This window comes from Bufo gargarizans, chromosome 3 (genome assembly GCF_014858855.1).
Source record: "Bufo gargarizans isolate SCDJY-AF-19 chromosome 3, ASM1485885v1, whole genome shotgun sequence".
NCBI lineage: Eukaryota > Metazoa > Chordata > Amphibia > Anura > Bufonidae > Bufo > Bufo gargarizans.
Window position 1 is genome coordinate 554,131,029 of NC_058082.1, and position 22,173 is coordinate 554,153,201.

Below are 22,173 nucleotides of genomic sequence, written 5' to 3' on the forward strand. Positions count from 1 at the left end.
TGTATTAAAACAATAGAGGGAGGGAGGGGGGGTTGGGGGGGCACGCGCACAATGGCCCCAATGTATTAAAACAATAGAGGGAGGGAGGGGGGGTTGGGGGCGCGCGCACACTGGCCCCAATGTATTAAAACAATAGAGGGAGGGAGGGAGGGGGGTGCGCACACTGGCCACCAACGAGTTAACAACAGGGGAGGGGGGGCCCACTGGCCACCAATGAGTTAAAAACAGGGGGGGGGGGGTCTGCCCCCTGCTGCCTGGCAGCACCTGCCAGGCAGCAGGGGGCAGTCATGTACACAGTTTTTTTGTATATTCTAACCTGAAGCGTCTCCATCACCATGGGAACGCCTCTGTGTTAGAATATACTGTCGGAAATGAGTTTCACGATGTAGCTCATATCCGACAGTATATTCTAACATAGAGGCGTTCCCATGGTGATGGGGACGCTACAAGTTAAAATATACCATCGGATTGGAGAAAACTCCAATCCGATGGTATAACAGAACTCCAGACTTTACATTGAAAGTCAATGGGGACGGATCCGTTTGAAATGGCACCATATTGTGTCAACATCAAACGGATCCGTCCCCATTGACTTGCATTGTAATTCAGGACGGATCCGTTTGGCTCCGCACGGCCAGGCGGACACCAAAATGACTTTTTTTTCATGTCCGTGGATCCTCCAAAAATCAAGGAAGACCCACGGACGGAAAAACGGTCACGGATCACGGACCCACGGACCCCGTTTTTGCGGGCCGTGAAAAAAAACTGTCGTGTGCATGAGGCCTTACTGTGAGGACACACAGGTCCAGCATGTATTACTGGGAGGACACACAGATCCAGCATGTATTACTTGGAGGACTCACAGATCAAGCATGTATTACTGGGAGGACACACAGATCCAGCATATATTACTGGGAGGACACACAGATCCAGCATGTATTACTTGGAGGACTCACAGATCAAGCATGTATTACTTGGAGGACTCACAGATCAAGCATGTATTACTGGGAGGACTCACAGATCAAGCATGTATTACTGTGAGGACACACAGGTCCAGCATGTATTACTGGGAGGACACACAGATCCAGCATGTATTACTTGGAGGACTCACAGATCAAGCATGTATTACTGGGAGGACACACAGGTCCAGCATGTATTACTGGGAGGACACACAGATCCAGCATGTATTACTGGGAGGGACACACAGATCCAGCATGTATTACTTGGAGGACTCACAGATCAAGCATGCATTACTTGGAGGACTCACAGATCCAGCATGTATTACTGTGAGGACACACAGGTCCAGCATGTATTACTGGGAGGGACACACAGATCCAGCATGTATTACTGGGAGGGACACACAGATCCAGCATGTATTACTGGTGGGACACACAGATCCAGCATGTATTACTGAATGGACACACAGATCCAGCATGTATTACTGAATGGACACACAGATCCAGCATGTATTACTGGGAGGGACACACAGATCCAGCATGTATTACTGGGAGGGACACACAGATCCAGCATGTATTACTGTGAAGGAACACACAGATCCAGCATGTATTACTGTGAGGGACACATAGATCCAGCATGTATTACTGGGAGGACTCACAGATCCAGCATGTATTACTGGGAGGACTCACAGATCCAGCATGTATTACTGGGAGAACACACAGATCCAGCATGTATTACTGGGAGAACACACAGATCCAGCATGTATTACTGGGAGAACACACAGATCCAGCTTGTATTACTGGGAGGACACACAGATCCAGCATGTATTACTGGGAGAACACACAGATCCAGCATGTATTACTGGGAGGACTTACAGATCCAGCATGTATTACTGGGAGGACACACAGATCCAGCATGTATTACTGGGAGGACACACAGATCCAGCATGTATTACTGGGAGGGACACACAGATCCAGCATGTATTACTGGGAGGGACACACAGATCCAGCATGTATTACTGGGAGGGAACACAGATCCAGCATGTATTACTGGGAGGACACACAGATCCAGCATGTATTACTGGGAGAACACACAGATCCAGCATGTATTACTGGGAGAACACACAGATCCAGCTTGTATTACTGGGAGGACACACAGATCCAGCTTGTATTACTGGGAGGACACACAGATCCAGCATGTATTACTGGGAGGGAACACAGATCCAGCATGTATTACTGGGAGAACACACAGATCCAGCATGTATTACTGGGAGAACACACAGATCCAGCTTGTATTACTGGGAGGACACACAGATCCAGCTTGTATTACTGGGAGGACACACAGATCCAGCATATATTACTGGGAGGGACACACAGATCCAGCATATATTACTGGGAGGGACACACAGATCCAGCATATATTACTGGGAGGGACACACAGATCCAGCATGTATTACTGTGAGGGACACACAGATCCAGCATGTATTACTGTGAGGGACACACAGATCCAGCATGTATTACTGTGAGGGACACACAGATCCAGCATGTATTACTGTGAGGGACACACAGATCCAGCATGTATTACTGTGAGGGACACACAGATCCAGCATGTATTACTGGGAGGACTCACAGATCCAGCATGTATTACTGGGAGGGACACACAGATCCAGCATGTATTACTGGTGGGACACACAGATCCAGCATGTATTACTGAATGGACACACAGATCCAGCATGTATTACTGAATGGACACACAGATCCAGCATGTATTACTGGGAGGGACACACAGATCCAGCATGTATTACTGGGAGGGACACACAGATCCAGCATGTATTACTGTGAAGGAACACACAGATCCAGCATGTATTACTGTGAGGGACACATAGATCCAGCATGTATTACTGGGAGGACTCACAGATCCAGCATGTATTACTGGGAGGACTCACAGATCCAGCATGTATTACTGGGAGAACACACAGATCCAGCATGTATTACTGGGAGAACACACAGATCCAGCATGTATTACTGGGAGAACACACAGATCCAGCTTGTATTACTGGGAGGACACACAGATCCAGCATGTATTACTGGGAGAACACACAGATCCAGCATGTATTACTGGGAGGACTTACAGATCCAGCATGTATTACTGGGAGGACACACAGATCCAGCATGTATTACTGGGAGGACACACAGATCCAGCATGTATTACTGGGAGGGACACACAGATCCAGCATGTATTACTGGGAGGGACACACAGATCCAGCATGTATTACTGGGAGGGAACACAGATCCAGCATGTATTACTGGGAGGACACACAGATCCAGCATGTATTACTGGGAGAACACACAGATCCAGCATGTATTACTGGGAGAACACACAGATCCAGCTTGTATTACTGGGAGGACACACAGATCCAGCTTGTATTACTGGGAGGACACACAGATCCAGCATGTATTACTGGGAGGGAACACAGATCCAGCATGTATTACTGGGAGAACACACAGATCCAGCATGTATTACTGGGAGAACACACAGATCCAGCTTGTATTACTGGGAGGACACACAGATCCAGCTTGTATTACTGGGAGGACACACAGATCCAGCATATATTACTGGGAGGGACACACAGATCCAGCATATATTACTGGGAGGGACACACAGATCCAGCATATATTACTGGGAGGGACACACAGATCCAGCATGTATTACTGTGAGGGACACACAGATCCAGCATGTATTACTGTGAGGGACACACAGATCCAGCATGTATTACTGTGAGGGACACACAGATCCAGCATGTATTACTGTGAGGGACACACAGATCCAGCATGTATTACTGTGAGGGACACACAGATCCAGCATGTATTACTGGGAGGACTCACAGATCCAGCATGTATTACTGGGAGAACACACAGATCCAGCTTGTATTACTGGGAGGACACACAGATGAGGCCTTATAAACACGACCGTATGTATTTTGCGGTCTGCAAAACATGGAGCCACAAAATACAATTGACATCTGTTGCGACGGCCATGTTGCATTCGTTCTTTTGCGGACCTATTGACATCCATCTTCTTTCTGCATCTGTATGTCCATTCCACAAAAGACAGAACATGTCCTGTCATCTGTATTTTGTGGATCCACGTTTAGCGGACCACAAAATACTGTACATAAGGCCGTGTGCATGAGGCCCTACTGTGAGGAGAAAAGTCTGAAACTAGGAGCAGGTTTCAAACTTAATATTAGGGGGTCTGACAACGAACATAGGACTGGAGATTGCACTGACATTTAGTGCAACTTTTTCATTTTTTTTTTAAAAAAGGAAACCACTTTCACATAACAAACATATGTCAAATAACCTCTCCCATGTCATAGGTGTCCAAAGCATTTAGCACTGCAAAGGTATCTATGCTTTTGCAGCCAATGCTCCAATGCATGCAACACAAAAAAATAAAAATAAAGTTTCCTTCTGTATTTGATACAGCTCCTATGCAGACCTATGTGTCTCCATGGTGACAGACTACAAATAGACCCTGTCATACATGTAATGGTGGGTTTACACGGCCCAACTTATCGGGGACGAGGGTTACTATGAACGCTCCCGATAATAGGCCTGTGTAAATGTGCTCCTAATCGGCCAAAAAAACGAGCAAAACACTCATTCATTGGGTGAAATGATCTTTCATGCGGAAAAATAAAATCATTAAATAATGAATCTGTATGAGGATGAGCAATAGCGGTAGCCATAACTCTTCCCCATACTGTGGAGGAGATCGCTTCATGTAAATGCAGATCTTCACCTCCACTGACGAGCGGGCAGTTATCAGGAAGGAACGGTCCATTCCCAACAATCGCCTCCTCGGTTGACACGTGTAAATGCGCCTTTACTCTCTTTCTTCTGCCTCCTCTTCTTGAAAACCATCGACCTTATAAGAGGAAGTAGATAAAAGTAGAAGGACACATGACTACAAGATCAGATTGAACAGGGTTTGTCCGTAGTCTGTTACCATGGAGACACTAAGGTCTGCACGGGAGCTGTATACACAAGACAGGAGATTCTTATTCAAAATCATTCAATATGCATTGGGGAAATAAAAATTCAGCAAAAGTGATTCTTGAAGTCTTGAAACTGCCATTGGGCAAAATATCTTAAGTCTTAGGCCTCATCTACACGACCGTTGTGTGTTTTGCGGTCCGCAAATTGCGGATCTGTAAAACACGGATGGCGTCCGTGTGCGTTCCGCAATTTGCCGAACGGCACGACAGCCATTGATCTAACTGCTTATTCTTGTCTGCAAATGGACAAGAATTGGACAGGTTTAATTTTTTTTGCGGACCACGGAACGGAGCAACGGAGATGCGGACAGCACACAGAGTGCTGTCCGCATCTTTTGCAGCCCCATTGAAATGAATGGGTCCGCATCCAAACCGCAAAAACTGCGGCTCGGATGCGGACCACTACAACGGACGTGTGCATGAGGCCTTAGGTCTAAATGGGGTGAAGCTCTGGTGCTGAGACCATAGGTCTAAAAGTGTCACCTATATCCAACAACAACCACCTTCGCAAATATCCATCCATCCTTGCTCGGCTCAATAGCAATAATAAAGGTTGACCGTCTACAATTTCCCACTTTGAGCACAACAGATCCATTGGGGCTGCAGCACGAACCGGAGCATTGATGGCATTTAAAAAAACCGAAGACTTTCCATAAGATGTAGTTATCGAGCATACTGATGAAATGTTCCATCTTACGGTATGGGCTTCTAATAGCAAGGGGTTTGCGGACACTTGCAGTGAGTATACAATACGCCACTATTCCTGTAAGAAGCTACGCTCTTCAGAGGTAGAACAGTCATTACCGAAAACTGTTAATATCCTGTCCTGGTCCTCAAAGGTATAAACCTTTGAACCAAGAAAGTGGAACATCAGGATATATGGTAAACACAACGGCTATGGTCCATTGAAGACGGAAGAAGGGTTGGCACGGAGCCTGTATGGCGGCACACCCAAACTCCTCAGGCACTCCGAGTGTCACTGTGTGCCTATGTGCCATATTCTGGAGCCAATCTCCCTACATAACATGCATCACATCCAGAACGTCCAATAAACCTCTGCTTTCCTCCAAATGAAAATCGGAGGCTCCCACCAGATGCAAAATTTACACATTTTCTGCAAAGTCCAAATGAGTTACAGGCCGAGTTGTCACATTTTGCGAGGACTTCACCCTATGTGCTGCAAAAAGGGAATATCCGCAGCAAACACGGACATTCTGCGGTTAAAAAATGTACCTTTTATTTGCAGCATGTGGGTAAGATTTAATAAAAATCTCATCCATTTTTCTGCTACTATAAATGCTACAGATTTACTTCCCATAATTCAGCGGCTGAAAAATCTATAGTGTTTCTGTCCAGTGGTAATGTATCTTTATGGGTTCATCAGTATACATATAGATTCAGAAAATGTGACTGGGCACAAAATATTAATTTACTCATTTTTAGGCAGTACTTAATGATAAAGTAGGCATGATAGATAGAGAGATAGATAGATAAATAATATATATGAGATAGATAATAGATATGAGGTAGATAATAGATAGATAGATAGATAGATGGATATGAGATAGATAGATAGATAGATAGATAGATAGATATGAGATAGATAATAGATAGATAGATAGATAGATAGATATGAGGCAGATAATAGATAGATAGATAGATAGATAGATAGATATGAGGTAGATAATAGATAGATAGATAGATAGATATGAGGTAGATAATAGATAGATAGATAGATAGATAGATGGATATGAGATAGATAGATAGATAGATAGATATGAGGTAGATAATAGATAGATAGATAGATAGATAGATATGAGGTAGATAATAGATAGATAGATAGATATGAGGTAGATAATAGATAGATATGGACAGAGATAGAAAGATAGATATTAGGAGCAGAGGCTAAAACAAAAAATAAATAGATACATAAATAATAACAACAACAACACACACAATAAATCCCTCTCGGCAGCTTTGTCCGTGTACCGTGTGCTGCGCCCAGTCACCCCCACGCTATTTTGATCATTTTTAGAATGACGACCATCATTGTGGTTCCTATCATCAGGGATATTAGTAGGAGCTTTAGCACCTCTGCCGCCCCTCTATCAGATTCAGAAGGGTCCTGATGTAATATCATAAACCAAAAGAAAAGTAAACAGTTTACTACATAACGCCGCTGTGTGGATAGTGCACCGCCACCGACCCAATCATCCTTCCCAAAAAATGCCAAACCCAGTGCCAGGCAGATGAAAAAAATATGTTTTTTTCTTTACTTTAATTTCCCCTGCTGTATATACCACATGACTACAACATACATACGCTGTACTTCCTAAATACATGAGGGGGACTCTAATTAAACGTTATGGCATTGCACGTAGCTGTAAAGATAAAAGGGTTAAAAATCTGTCCCTTTCGGAATATCTGATCACACATGTCAACTGTTCAAAATGAAAAAAATAAAAATAAAATGTTAGCAAAAAAGTGAAAATTTTATATATCACATGTGTGTATGTGTATATATAGTGTGTTTGTATGTGTGTATTTATATATAGCGTGTTTGCATGTGTGTGTATTTATATATAGCGTGTTTGTATGTGTGTATTTATATATAGCGTGTTTGTATGTGTGTATTTATATATAGCGTGTTTGTATGTGTGTATTTATATATAGCGTGTTTGTATGTGTGTATGTGTATATATAGTGTGTTTGTATGTGTGTATTTATATATAGCGTGTTTGTATGTGTGTGTATTTATATATAGCGTGTTTGTATGTGTGTATTTATATATAGTGTGTTTGTATGTGTGTGTATTTATATATAGCATGTTTGTATGTGTGTATTTATATATAGCGTGTTTGTATGTGTGTGTATTTATATATAGCATGTTTGTATGTGTGTATTTATATATAGTGTGTTTGTATGTGTGTATTTATATATAGCGTGTTTGTATGTGTGTATTTATATATAGCGTGTTTGTATGTGTGTATGTGTATATATAGTGTGTTTGTATGTGTGTATTTATATATAGCGTGTTTGCATGTGTGTATTTATATATAGCGTGTTTGTATGTGTGTATTTATATATAGCGTGTTTGTATGTGTGTGTATTTATATACCATATATAGCGTGTGTGTGTTTTTCAGACGGGTCTGATGCAGAAGGTACAGGGGGCTGGTAAACTGCAGAGAGATCTTGGCACGTACCGATAATTCTTTCATTTTGGCCCTGGAACTTTGAGATAAACAATAAAAAGGAGATAAAATATTGGGTGTATGCCGTGCTGGTAATGGATAACTTTACATACAGAACAGTCATGTGAATACACCATGCCAGTCACATTGTTTTATATAGTCCTGCCACTCTGGGGACACATTTAACCCCTATGCAGCATCAGGAAATAAACGGTTAAAGCAAAATGTTTTTTGTTTTTTTTTGTTTTTTTTTGCGTCCACCAGAACAGTCTACACATGGGCCTTCACTAAACCCTACTATAATGGCTCTCTAAATGGATTTACTGTATGGACTCTATGGCGGCCAATGCCAACTTCCTTTCTGCGACCCCCCCCCCCATCGCAAGCACTTTCCAAAGTCCCAAAAACTTTGCATCTATATTCAATGGGTTCTTAGAAAATATAGTGATGCGTGCCTATTATCCGACATTATGAATCTGGTCAAACCGTGTAGGCCCAATATTGGCAAACTTTGATTAAAGGTAATAAAAATGAAAAATAAAATAAAAATTATACTTAATGCAGTAAACAAAAATGCTAGTTTATATGAATATATATATATATATATATATATATATATATATATATATATATATATATCAAGGAGCAAAAGGTATAAAAAGACGAATACCTGTTAATTCCCTAATTTAATGTAATTATAATTGGGGGGTGTAAACTAACTACTCTACTAACTGAAAAGCGTGGGGCAGGGGTCCAAAACCGTGGCTCTTTAAATATGTAAATTAGTGGTCAGGCTTAGTTGACATTATGGTGACGCTCAACACCCATCCTCACATTGCAAAAAGTTCTCTGACTAAATAGAGTATATGGACGCTCGCAAACGTGATGAAATCTCGCCTTTTGATGCCGGTGAATGGTACTGTTGGCCCAGACACCGCATCTCGGGCCTGGACAGGAGACAGGCTAAAGCTGATCATGTGATTTGGTTAATTAATTTTTTTTTTGCATAGCAACCAAACTGTTTTCTCAATCATTTGTATAAAACGTTGGATGAAGATTTTTTATATTTTATAATCAAAAGTTTTCTTAATGGCATCTTGTCCCCAGATTAATCACAGTAGGAAAAGCTGGTGCCCAAGCAATAGATATATATAGATATTTTTGAAGATATAAAAATGCAAATCATAGCCAAAAGCGATGCAAAGTACGGAGTAAGTTTCTGTAACCCTTCGTGCAGAGCGCACTTCTCCATGTCCATCTATTTCCGGGCACACTTCACAGGGAATACGTGCTGCATCAGACAAGTCACATTTCCCTCTGAACTGAAAATCCAGTTCTTGTTGTTGTTCTGCTGGTGATCGAAATGGCCAAAGGCTGTAGTTTTCCACTCCTCTCATTTGGCCACTCTCTCTGTGTACATCATGCATCCTACGCCTGAGCAGTTTACAGTTGGGGGATCAAGGGAAAGAAGAAAACATTACATTACAGGAAAAAAAAAAATAATAAATAAGTAAAAAAAAGCCCATACTATACTGGTGGTGAATAGTTAAAAAAAAAAAAAAAAGTAAAAAAATGAAGTACATATTTATACATTATGCATATATGCAGTTCAGCCAGGTCCTAACGCCTAAAGATCAAAGTGGCCAAAAACTGGATGGTCTGATACCTGTTGGATGTACAAAAAATAAATAAAAAAAAGTCACTGGCATTCACTAAAAAGTGGGCAGCAACTAGAAAACGGCGATTATAATAAGCTACTGGGGTGCAAGTGATATTGCACCACTCTGTCTTGAAAGCAAAAGGTCCAGAGGGTTAGCAAAAAAAAAAAAAAAACACAACACAAAAACAGCACAGTAACAGTAAGGCAGAAACAACTGCTTCCTTCCATCTTCCTAATTTCTGACCAGGATCAGTCTCCAAAAACAAACCAAAATAAAAACCATTTTAGTAATTTTTCTGAACTCTCGGTGACTCGCACTGTCCGTGCTCATTTCTAGAACAAGCAAAGCAACAGTTTTACTCGTGGAAAGAAAAAAAAAAAAAGATCTGAGAGGAGAAGAGCAGATTATGCACTGATACAGACTCACACAGAAGGCTCATTCCCAGCAGATCTCTCTCCCCATGCTGCAAAACTGACACAACTCTGCCGAAAAGCCTTCCAAACAATGGCCCAAGGCCCAGGGGAAGCACGCCGGATATTTCAGGATATTTAGATTTTTTTTTTTGTAATCTACGTTCTCTTATTTCTGTCCCCAAATACAAAATGGCTCTAACACAGTAAAAAAATGTCTCTAGCAGGGACAATGGCACACCCCCCTCCTCCCCGGCAGACACACCTAACAGCAGGCACTTCTCTTTCCAAGACTACCTGTTCCAAAGTTTCATATTTGCAATAAGGAACGTTACCTCCCAGACTTGAAAAGTTGAGACGCACAAGACTGTAACCTTTCCGTTCTCCCATCCGTTCCCAAAAATAAACAAGCTCCTAACAGGAAAAAAAAAATTATTGAAGGGAGGGAGAGATGCAATCCAGCTCCGGCCCAAAATCAATAAGAAAAAAAAATACCGAACAGAAAATTCAGTCCAAAGTTTAACGTACAACAACCTGCTCCGGATAAGTTTTTTTCACCCCTCTTTATATTTTTTTTTTTTGCCAACTTTTAATGCGGGAAGGACAGACGTCAGTTTTGGGGGGGGGGGGGGGGTCACAGTCACATTACAGAAGCTGCAAAACAGTTGGTAAATATCAGCAGGACATCTGGGCACAAATGAAAAGAGGCAAATACAGGATTCGGCATCCTGAGGCTGGAAAGATACAGAGGAGACTTTTAACGGGAGCCTGATATTGATTTCATTAGAGAAGCTCCGAAATTATAAAATATAAAAAAAATACAGGAGGTAAATTTGACAAATAAAGTAAATGCGGACGGCCTTTGCGGTCACACCCATAAACACACAAATAACTGTGGAAGGAGGATGAAATGAAAATAAAATTTTAAGAAAAAAATAGCTTTTTGGGGCTAGGCCCATGAAACATGTTGAGCAATTCAGAACTGGAACTTGCTTGATACATTTTGGAAATGTAACAAATTGCAAATAAACCTATAACAATCACAACAACAACAACAAGAATAATAATAATAATAAACAAAATGAAAAAAAAAAGGATACAATTTTTTTTCTGGTAAAGTTAACTGGCCTACCTTGTCCCCCAGAGCTGAGTTTGTCTTCTTATAATCGGAGTCTCCCTGGAACTACAGTGTGAGTGGTAATGACTGCCTGCCTGTCTAATGAGTCCATTTTCCTGCGCTTGATCTTGTGTATATACACACACTGCAACCTACCTTACAAACCACAGAGACGAGAGAGAGTGGAAAAGGGAGAGAGAGAGAGGGAGAGAGAGAGAGAGAAAGAGCGAGCAAGAGTATGTGTGTGTGTGATCGAGGGAGAAAGACACAGACAATGCCCTCCTACCAGACAGCAGACAGCCCTCCTTCCTCTATCTAGCAAGCAAAATACTCACTCGCCTACTGCAGCAACAGGTTCAACACTGCTTGACTAACACACTGGGGGAGATACCAGCCAAAAAGGACCAGGGACACAGACAGTTCGCAAAGGAGCAGCCCCACCTCTCCTCCTCTGCTCCAGCATTGTTTTTCAGCACTGATTATATATTAATGTCACTCGTTTTGTCAGAGGTTGTACAGCCTATTCGGTCACGAAAAATGGTGACATGCATAATTGCTTCCCTAATAATTTTTTTTTTAAAGCTGCACGGTCCTGTGAGCTGCAAGGAAAACACAAGCTGGGAGCTCACTGGACGTCAGGGAGGGAGAAAAGAAAATACTAGATAAAAATATAATAATAATTAAAAAAGAAGCAGAAATATTCTTGCAATCTCCAGCCCAGGACCAGGGAGGGGGGGGAGCGCCTGTCCCTGCAGTTAGAATAATATGCAGTACTTATGTCTGAACAGGTGCAATGCATATAGTACATAGTGTTACCAGGACAGAAATAAATGGTACACAGAACCTTTGCCCAATTAAAACTCCGGCCAAGGTTTATTTTAAATGGAAGCACATCAAGAGCAAATTAATAGCCTTGCAAAAAAAAATAAAAAAAAAATAAAAAAAATATATATATATATATATAATTTTTTTTTTTTACAAAAATAGAGAAATAAAATCCAGCCCTAGCCGAGGGTGATAAAACTTTAAGGGAAAGTTTCTTTGCTGCTGTTTAAAATTTAGACCATACAATAAGGACCCGAGAGCGTAAACCCTGGACGTAAAGGGGTTAATTATGTCAGTAAAACACATCCATCCCTTCGTCGCCCTCACATGACAAAGACGCACGTATGTAAGTTGTATGTAAAAGTAACCGAGCTACCCCTATGTCAAACATGGCCGCGTCATAGCCAATGGCATGCTAGCAATGGGTGCTGCCCCACCCCAGCGCGGCGCACAGCGCGCCAACCCACTCGTCCAACAGCTGGTACAGTACAAGTAAGAAAAATCAGTGCAAAAAGGCAGCAAGAAACTTCTATTCTGTAGAGAGGAAGGCGTCGTATGTGGAGGCTCCCTGGGAGATCAGCAAGGTGCCAACGCTTCCCTCGTGGTGCAGCCGGGCAAATTATACCTTAGACGTATTTATTAAAGAGGCATTGCACTAAATCACTGCAATCAAAATTGAGTTATGCTTAATTACTGCATGCTGCTATTTATTTTCATCAATGCATTAGCGAAACCTACTTTTTCTTTACTGACACTGGATTTTATTTATTTTTTAGGCGATACATTTGCCATAAATGACAGAAATCTCATTGTTCATACAGTAATTCTATAGAAATAGTTGAATATCCGGTCACTACAATTATATCACATACAATAATGTAGAGGAAAATTCACAACGTGAAATTAAAAAATAAATTAATTTATTACTCCTGAACCACACAGCGTTGTCGGAACCCATGGACTCATTTTTAAATACCTTTATATTAATTTAAAAAATTAATCACGGTAATGGATTATGATTTTGGGTACGGCGGCACGACGACATTTATGTCGCACTCCATGCTGCATCTGTGACAAGACAGAAAATCCAACTTGGCAGTGCGACAGCATAGCCTGCCATTATAAAAAAATGGAGTGCAACATAAATGTTGTCGTGTAGCCGTACCCAAAATCAGAATCCATTACCGTAATACATTTTTTAAACGGCAAAGGTCGCCGTGTAGCCCTGGCCTTATTGTGGGATGGTGGATGGCGGTTGTCATCTACCCCTAGAATCATAAACTGGGGTGTAACTGTAAGGCCACATGCACACGGTACATATAAGGTGCAGATTTTCTGCACTGATTTTTGCGCTGAAAATCCCCCGCATAACACAGTGCCAACTACTATAAGTAGAAGAAATCTCAACTGCACAGTGTGGAAATTTTCGGCGGGTAAGTTGACTTGCGGTGCGGATATTAAAATCCAAAACGTGTGGATTTTCAGTGCAATGGAAAAGGTGAAACCTGGGCAAATCCATGACGACATCCGCAGATATTGGTGCAGTTTTGGTGTCGAAACACAGAAGTTTGCGCGCAAAATCCGTGTGGAAAATCTGCATAAACTACAGAGCCGGGTGCTGAACACTAAGGGGCGCGGACACAGATATCACACCCGGATCCTGGAATTTAGGGAGTCAAAGGTCTCTGCCACATGGGAAGACACCAGTAAAAATGGCACATGGCAGGCGGGGCTCTGGTACAGAGTCGGTATTGGGCCTTAGGCTAGGTTCAGACCTGAGCGTTCGGGATGGAGCGCTCTTTATGCGCGATTGTATGCGCGTTTACAATCGCGGCTCCGGAACAAGCGAACGCCCATTGTCGCGCGTTCCCGCTGAAGTCTATGTACGGGAACGCGCGACAAGATGCCCCAAAGAAGCTCCTGTACTTCTTGGGGCGTCGGGCGTTTTACAGCGCGTTCCTACGCGCTGTAAAACGCCCAACAGGCAAGAACCAATAATTCCCTATGGGAATGGTTCTCATCTGAGCGTTTTACAGCGCGTACGATCGCGCTGTAAAACGCCCGACGCCCCAAGAAGTACAGGAGCTTCTTTGGGGCGTCTTGTCGCGCGTTCCCGTACATAGACTTCCGGGAACGCGCGACAATGGGCGTTCGCATACTACCGGAGCCGCGTATGTGAGACGCCGGAGAATCGCTCATACACAGCGCTCAGGTCTGAACCGGCTGTAAAGCTTCATGTTACGTCCCTGAGTTTAGATATCTCCAAATGTAGAAGAACCTGAGGAACGGCCATTACAGGTTAGGCTGACGTTCAGTTCATATTAAACAGAATGTCCTTGGATAAAAAATACGAAAAAAGTGATATTTTTTATAAAGTCTCTCTTCAACGCAGACAATTATTATTATTTTTTTTTTGGGGGGGGGGGGGGGGTCACAGGGGGTAGCATTGACGCAGCCCCAAAGTAGCCAAAAGCCATGGCGGAAGTTTTTAAATTAAGATACCGCATGATTTTGCTACAAAACAGCTGTTTTACCTGCAAATGACAATAAGGCCCCTTTCCGAGCGGGTGCAATGTGTGACGTGAACGCAATCGCAGACAAAACTGACTGAACTTGCTTGCAAAATGGTGCGAGTTTCACTGAACGCATCGGGAGCTAATCCGTCACGCTCGTGTGAAAGAGGCCTGAGGCACACAAACGTTTTTTTTTTCCCTTTCCGTTCAGTTTTTTTAGTTCTGTATACAGACCGTATTTGGAACCATTTAATTCAATGGATCTGCAAAAAAAACTGAAGGTACTCCGTATGCCTTCCATTTCCGTATTTCCGTTCAAAGATAGAACATTTCCTATTATTGTCTGTATAACGGACAGGGATAGGACTGTTCTATCAGGAGCAGCTGTTCCGTTACGCAATAAACGGAATGCACACAGACGTCATCCGCAGTTTTTGCGGATCTGTTTTTTGCGGACCACAAAATACTGAAAAAGCCATACGGTCGTGTGCAAGAGGCCTAAGGGTGCTATAAGGAGACTATAAGGCCTCTTTCACACGAGTGTGACGGATTGGCTCCTGATGCGTTCAGTGAAACTCGCACCATTTTGCAAGCAAGTTCAGTCAGTTTTGTCTGCGATTCCGTTCAGTTTTTTCTGCGCGGGTGCAATCCGTTTTGATGTGTTTTTCACGCGCGTGATAAAATAATGAAGGTTTACAAACAACATCTCTTAGGGTCCATTCACACGTCCGCAAAATGGATCCGCATCCGTTCCGCAATTTTGCGGAACGGGTGCAGACACATTCATTTTCAAATGGGGCCGGAATGTGCTGTCCGCATCCACATTTGCGGATCCGCACTTCCGCATCCGTGCTTCCGTTTCCGCAAAAAAATAGAACATGTCCTATTCTTGTCTGCAATTGCGGACAAGAACAGGCATATTCTATTAGTGCTGGCAATGTGCGGTCCGCAAAATGCGGAACGCACATTGCCGCTTTCCGTGTTTTGCGGATCCGTGGCTCCGTGTATCTGCAAAACACATTGCGGACGTGTGAATGGAGCCTAAGCAACCATCAGTGAAAAACGCATTGCATTCGCACTTGCTTGCGTTTTTCACTGAAGCCCCATACACTTCTCTGCGTCCAATATAAACATGCACCTATGTGCTGGATTCACACACTGTGTTTGGATGCGTTTTAGCTGGCGTTTTTTATCCACAGGGATTTTTTTTCTTTTCAAAAACATTACTGTTCAATTCTCTAAGCCTAGATTCACATGACGTTAAAAAACAAATGCGTGATGGATGGTTTTAAATGGCCGTCACACGTCAGTTTTTTTAAGAACGATAGTCGTCTATGGGGTTATTCACAGTCTATGGGGTTCGCAGTTTTTGTGACGACCAGTGAATGACAGACATAAAAAAATAGAATATGTTCTATTTTGTCCGTTTTCACTGACCGCCAGCTTGCATACAATTAAAGGGGACCGTTTTTCATTTTCGTAAGGCATTAGTGAAAAAAACGTCCTTTAACAATGGACCATTTTGCAGTTTTAACGAGAGGGTTTTTTTTCATCGCCATGTGAGAAATGTCAGCAGCAAAATACTGAAAAGACTTTATACACCGCCTTTTGGGTTTGTAAGGTTTTTTTCCCCACAATGCAGCATGTCGTTTATTAAGGCGGTCATTTATTAATCTGAAATATGCCAATATTAGACGTATTTTAGGTGCAGATTGTGGCATGGTTTTTTATTTATTTTTATTATTTTTTTCCTTCCAAAATCCTAGAAAAAGAAACCCTCATGTACGAAACATCAAAAAACTAAAAACTAAAAGACACCACAAAATAAATTAAATATATCGCACACATTCATTTTTTCTTTTTTTACATACATTTTAAAGAACGGAAAGAAAAAAAGTTGGTAACTTTCATTTTGAAATACATATGCTGAAATCTGCTGAAAAATCCATTAAAAAATCCTTCACATGTGACAGATTTGGGACACAATTACGGCACATTTTTCTTCTGCTCGGTTTATGTCCCATATGGACGCACCCTGAGGGGCCTTTCACACGAACGAGTTTTCCGCGCGGGTGCAATGCGTGAGGTGAACACATTGCACCTGCACTGAACCCGGACCCATTCATTTCTATGGGGCTGTGCACACGAGCGGTGATTTTCACGCATCACTTGTGCGTTGCGTGAAAATCGCAGCATGTTCTATATTCTGGGTTTTTCACGCAACCCAGGCCCCATAGAAATGAATGGGGTTGCGTAAAAATCGCAAGCATCCGCAAGCAAGTGCGGATGCGGTGAGATTTTCACGCACGGTTGCTAGGAGACGATCGGGATGGAGACCCGATCATTATTATTTTCCCTTATAAGATGGTTATAAAGGTAAAATAATAGCATTCTGAATACAGAATGCAGAGTACAATAGGGCTGGAGGGGTTAAAAAAAAAATATAATAATTTAACTCACCTTAATCCACTTGTTCGCGCAGCCCGGCATCTCTTCTGTCTTCAACTTTGCTGTGCACAGGAAAAGGACCTTTGATGATGTCACTACGCTCATCACATGGTCTGTCATATGATCCATCACCATGGTAAAAGATCATGTGATAGACCATGTGATGAGCGCAGTGACGTCATCAAAGGTCCTATTCCTCAAAGAAGAAGACAGAAGAGAAGCGGGCTGCGCGAACAAGTGGATTAAGGTGAGTTCAATTTTTTTATTTTATTTTTTAACCCCTCCAGCGCTATTGTACTATGCATTCTGTATTAAGAATGCTATTATTTCCCCTTATAACCATGTTATAAGGGAAAATAATACGATCTACACTACAACTAACCCAAACCCGAACTTCTGTGAAGAAGTCCCAGTACGGGTTTGGGTACCAAACATGCCGATTTTTCTCACGCGCGTGCAAAACACATTAAAATGTTTTGCACTCGCGCTGAAAAATCGCGCATTTTCCCGCAACGCATCCGGACCTTATCTGGACACGCTCGTCTACAAGGGGCCTTAGGGTTCCCCCCTCACAGATTGCAGAATTTTTTACAACATAAAGACATCCCCTGTGTTAGCCTATGGGGATGAAAAGTGTCAATACCGCGTTCGAATATTAATTCCGCAGCGAAATAGCACGCAAACGCTGTTTGTTGTGGATTTCCTGTAGCTGATTGACTCCATTTATTTCAATGGAGATATAGGGGGTCATTTATTAAGATGAAATTTGCCAATATTAGACATATTTCAGGTGCAGATTGTGGCGCAACAGCTAGTTGCGCTGCAATCTGCGACTTCTTCCCTCTCACGCCAAGTCTAAATAAAGTGGGTGTGACGTGGGTGTGGAAGGGGAGGGGCTGGAAAAATTCTGCAACGTGTGAGGTCACCCCAGGCAACGAGCAAGCAGATTACAGAGAGGTGCTGGATAAAACAGATACTAGGATGACAGGGAGTGAAGGACTACAACCACCAGGGAACACCTGCCGGCCAGGGGCAGTGGTTAACAGATCCAACTACATGAGGATAAAACGGAAACGCTGGAGAAAGAGGAGAAGCGCGGAAAAACTTCTGAACAAACTTCTATACTATTACTAGAAACATCCAAAAAGTTGAATGATCATCAACGTATTTAGTTTCCAGTTTCCATTCCGTTTTTTTTCACAGATCCATATGAGGAACTATTCACTTCAAGGGGGCTTGAAAAAAAACAAAAAACTATCCTATTCTTGTCCGTTTTGCGGACAAGGACAGGCATTATTACAATGGATCTGCGAAAAAAACTGATGCAACACAGACGTCACATGGACTTTTTTTTCTTTTTTTGCGGATCCGTGTTTTGCGGACCACAAAATACCTACGGTTGTGTGCATGAGCCCTAAGGGAGAGTTCACATCTCCATTTCCTATTCCGTTCTTCTGATCGGTCAGAAGAACAGAAAAAAAACGGATCCTGTGGATCCTTTATGCACATTTGGCATCCGTTTGAGCCAATTCTGTCTGAGGTACGTTTTTTCAGATATAAAAGTGGATCTCAGATGGAAATGGCTCAAACGGAGCCTAAATGTGCATGAAGGATGCACAGGATCAGTTTTATTTTATTTGACAGGATCCGTGTTTTTCTTTTCTACTGACGGACCAGAAGAATAGAAAATGAACCAGAGATGTGAACTCTCCCTTAAGGACTCCGTGCCCGTGCTGCAGGCCGCATACGGTGGTTCCCCAATACACGGATGCAGACCCATTCAATTGAATGTTCTATTTTGCTCCGGGGGGGGGGGGGGTGGATCATGGACTCATTCAAGTTGAATGGATCTGCATCCGTCTGCTGCATTGGGGACCGCACATACGGGCGGCACTGTATATGAGCCCTGAGGAGCGCGACAAAGTTACCATAATTTATGCCAGAACTTGATATAAATCACAGCTTGGATCATAGTTGACACAGACTGGATTTCTGGGACATGAAGAGCCGGAGATGAGACCCGCACCTGCATCTCATACCAGTGCAAACTACACAGAGAACCAGCCTTCAGAAATCCCCCCATATGTAAGAGGTTCCCACATTAGAAATCACCATGTTAATTGCCCACATGCATTTTAAATCAATCATAAAGCAATTCTACAAGAGAATTAAACATTCCCTATAGTTTTGCTATTTCAGCTCTTAGGCAGACCCGTGCATCTCCATGGTAACAGACAACAAACAACCCCTGTGTAGTCTGACCCTGCAGTCATACTCCCTTCTATATGTTTCCAATTTAATTCTAACATACACTTGATGAGTCGGGCAGTAGTCAGAGGATGACGGAGGACAGTGTGGCTGCAGGATCAGACTACACAGGGTTTGTTGTCTGTTACCATGGAGACACATTGGTTTGCACAGAGACGTAGATACAAAACGATAGTAAATGTTTAATGAGAACCTACTGCCAAGTTGCTTCATGTTTTATTTTAGATGCACTGGGACACATTTGGCTGCGGAGGTGGACACATGTAGCCTTCAAGGTATGTTGGCTCTAGTGTTAACTGCCAACCATACGGTGATGACTCTGGTACCAAGTTCTAGCAATACTTTAACCTCCACAGCCGGGAGGACACATGAAGGGGCCGAGAGCCACTGACTGGGGTACACTGCCATATGCTATACTGTCTCATATTTCAGGACTAAATTTCCCTTTTATAGCACAGATATATATATATCATTATTTTACTTAGGCCTCGTTCACATCTCTGTCAAGGAGATCCGGTACAAATGCTGCCTGCTGGCAAAAGGAACCCAGCATTTATACCAGAAAGCAGCCAGATCACGCTGGACCTCATTACTGTCAATAGGAATCTGGCGGTGAAGTAGAGAATCCGGCGAGATCCAGCAGGCTGCTCTCCGCCGTAACAGCCTGCCCTGTCTCCTTGACGGAGACGTGAACTCAGCCTATGGCTTCATGCACATGACCGTATGTATTTTGTGGTTGGCAAGCTGCGGATCTACAAAATACAGATATTGTCGCTGTTATGTCCCCATTTTGAGGACAAGTATAGGACGTTTTCTATCCTTTTGAGAAATGAACATACGGACGTAGAAATAACACAGGTAATCTGTGTGCTTTCTGCATCCATATATCTGTTCCGCAAAAAGATAGAACATGTCCAAAAAATGCCGACCGCGGTCCCAATGAAGTCAATGGGTCTGCAAAAAATGCGGACGGCACACAGACCGCATCTGTGTTTTGAGGATCTGCAGTTTGTGCACCCCAAACAAATACGGTCATGTGCATGGGGCCTTTAGGTAATACCTTAATATAGTGTGGTAAAGAGTACGGTAAAGTCCTGGAAGGGTGTATATCCCACCCAGGTTCCTCAACTGGGTGAGACAAGTAAAATCCAGGAAGATGGAGCTGGCTTCAGCAAACGTAGTTGCTGGAGCAATTTTTTGTTAACCTTCAAGGGCTGGATTTTATTTGGACTGGGAAGGTAGGTTTGTAGTGGGACCTCCCCAGTCCACCCCTATTCCACGGCATGTTCTCCCCTAGCCTGAGGGATCCCCAGGTGGAGTTTAGCTGGGATTGTTAGTGGGAAATAAAAGCACATCCCGGGCTGTCAGTTTGGGAAGGCGTTATGCCTGGAGAAGCCTAGGAAGCTGGCTGGCTATTGAAGTCTGATTCCCTGAGTGTGACCTGTGCTCAATAGGTAAGTTAGCTCAGAACTTTGTGTTAGGCCTCATGCACACGACCGTATGTATTTTGCGGTCCGCAAAAAACGGATCCGCCAAAAATACGGATGATGTCCGCGTGCATTCCGTATTTTGCGGAACGGAACAGCTAGCTCCTAATAGAACAGTACAATCCTTGTCCGTAATGAGGACAATAATAGGAAATGTTCAACTTTTTTGCAGAACGGAAATACGGACTATACGGAAACGGAATGCACACAGAGTACCTTCAGTTTTTTTGCAGACCCATTGAAATAAATAGTTCAGTATACGGTCCGCAAAAAAAACTGAATGGACACGGAAAAAAAATATGTTTATTTTGTTTTGTTTATGTTTTGGCGGTGCTGGAACTTCACCTCACCCAGTGAGGTATAACTGGGAAGGAATAACCTGTATTTTCTGTGGTGCCCAAAAATAAAAATAAAGCACAGTTTGGACATTAAATCTGTTGTCTGAGAAGATATCGGTCATCAACGCCCTGCTTGAGAGAGAGCACGAGTAGATCCTCATCTACTAACCACATCAGAGAACAGCTGCAAAAAGTTTTTATCTCTGAAGAACTCAACATGTCTGTGCATCAGGGTCCATCCACACATCCACAAGTGTGGATCTGCAAAACACGGACACCGGCCATGTGCCTTCCGCATTTTGCGGACTGCACATGGCCGGCCCGGTGATAAAAATGCCTATTCATGTCCGCAGGGCAAGAAAAGGACATGCACTATCTGTTTTGCAGGGCCGTGAAATGTAACTACGGATGCGGACGTCCGAATTAGGGTTAGGCAATATCAAAAATATTTCCACGATAAGGATATTAAGAAATTTATTGCGATAATGATATATATTGCAATAAACGCCCAATTACAACAAAAAAAACACTCAAAACATGTACTTTTGTTTCCTTGTTGCCCACATACATTATAAGGTCTCCTTGATGCCCCCATACAGTAATATCTCTTAGTTGCCCCACCATCTGATGGAGCGGTCGGGAGTGCCCCCTGCTGCTCCATTCATTCTCTATGGGAGTGCTGGAGATAACAGCGATCCACTATCTCTGGCACTTCCATAGACAATGGCACATGCTAGCGGAAAACCCTGATAAATGGGTTGTTCAGTGTGCGCCCATCACAGGGTGCACATTGTCAGGAAGGGCACACTGGCATCATAAACGTGCCTTTCAGCCAAATAAAACACTGGGGGTCATTTAATAAAGACCAGTGCTTCCCATATGGGTCTTAGTCCCTA

The 22,173-nt window shown here is 42.8% G+C and overlaps 1 protein-coding gene across 12 annotated transcripts in view; it reads right to left on the bottom strand.

Moving 5' to 3' along the window:
• The window catches only part of ZBTB20 (zinc finger and BTB domain containing 20), a 707,334-nt gene that overhangs the window by 610,053 nt on the left and 75,108 nt on the right, over nt 1-22,173 (bottom strand). For 7 of the 12 annotated variants that reach the window (XR_006388154.1, XM_044284168.1, XM_044284169.1 and 4 more), the window contains exon 1: nt 11,414-11,649. The exons of 2 other annotated variants lie outside the window; for them this stretch is intronic. The gene's annotated coding sequence lies outside the window, so the exon portion shown is untranslated. Of the gene's footprint in view, nt 1-10,616; nt 10,696-11,413; nt 11,650-11,733; nt 11,833-22,173 lie in introns of those variants that run through there. 3 more of the 12 variants (XM_044284167.1, XM_044284170.1, XM_044284174.1) reach the window with 3 other exon arrangements.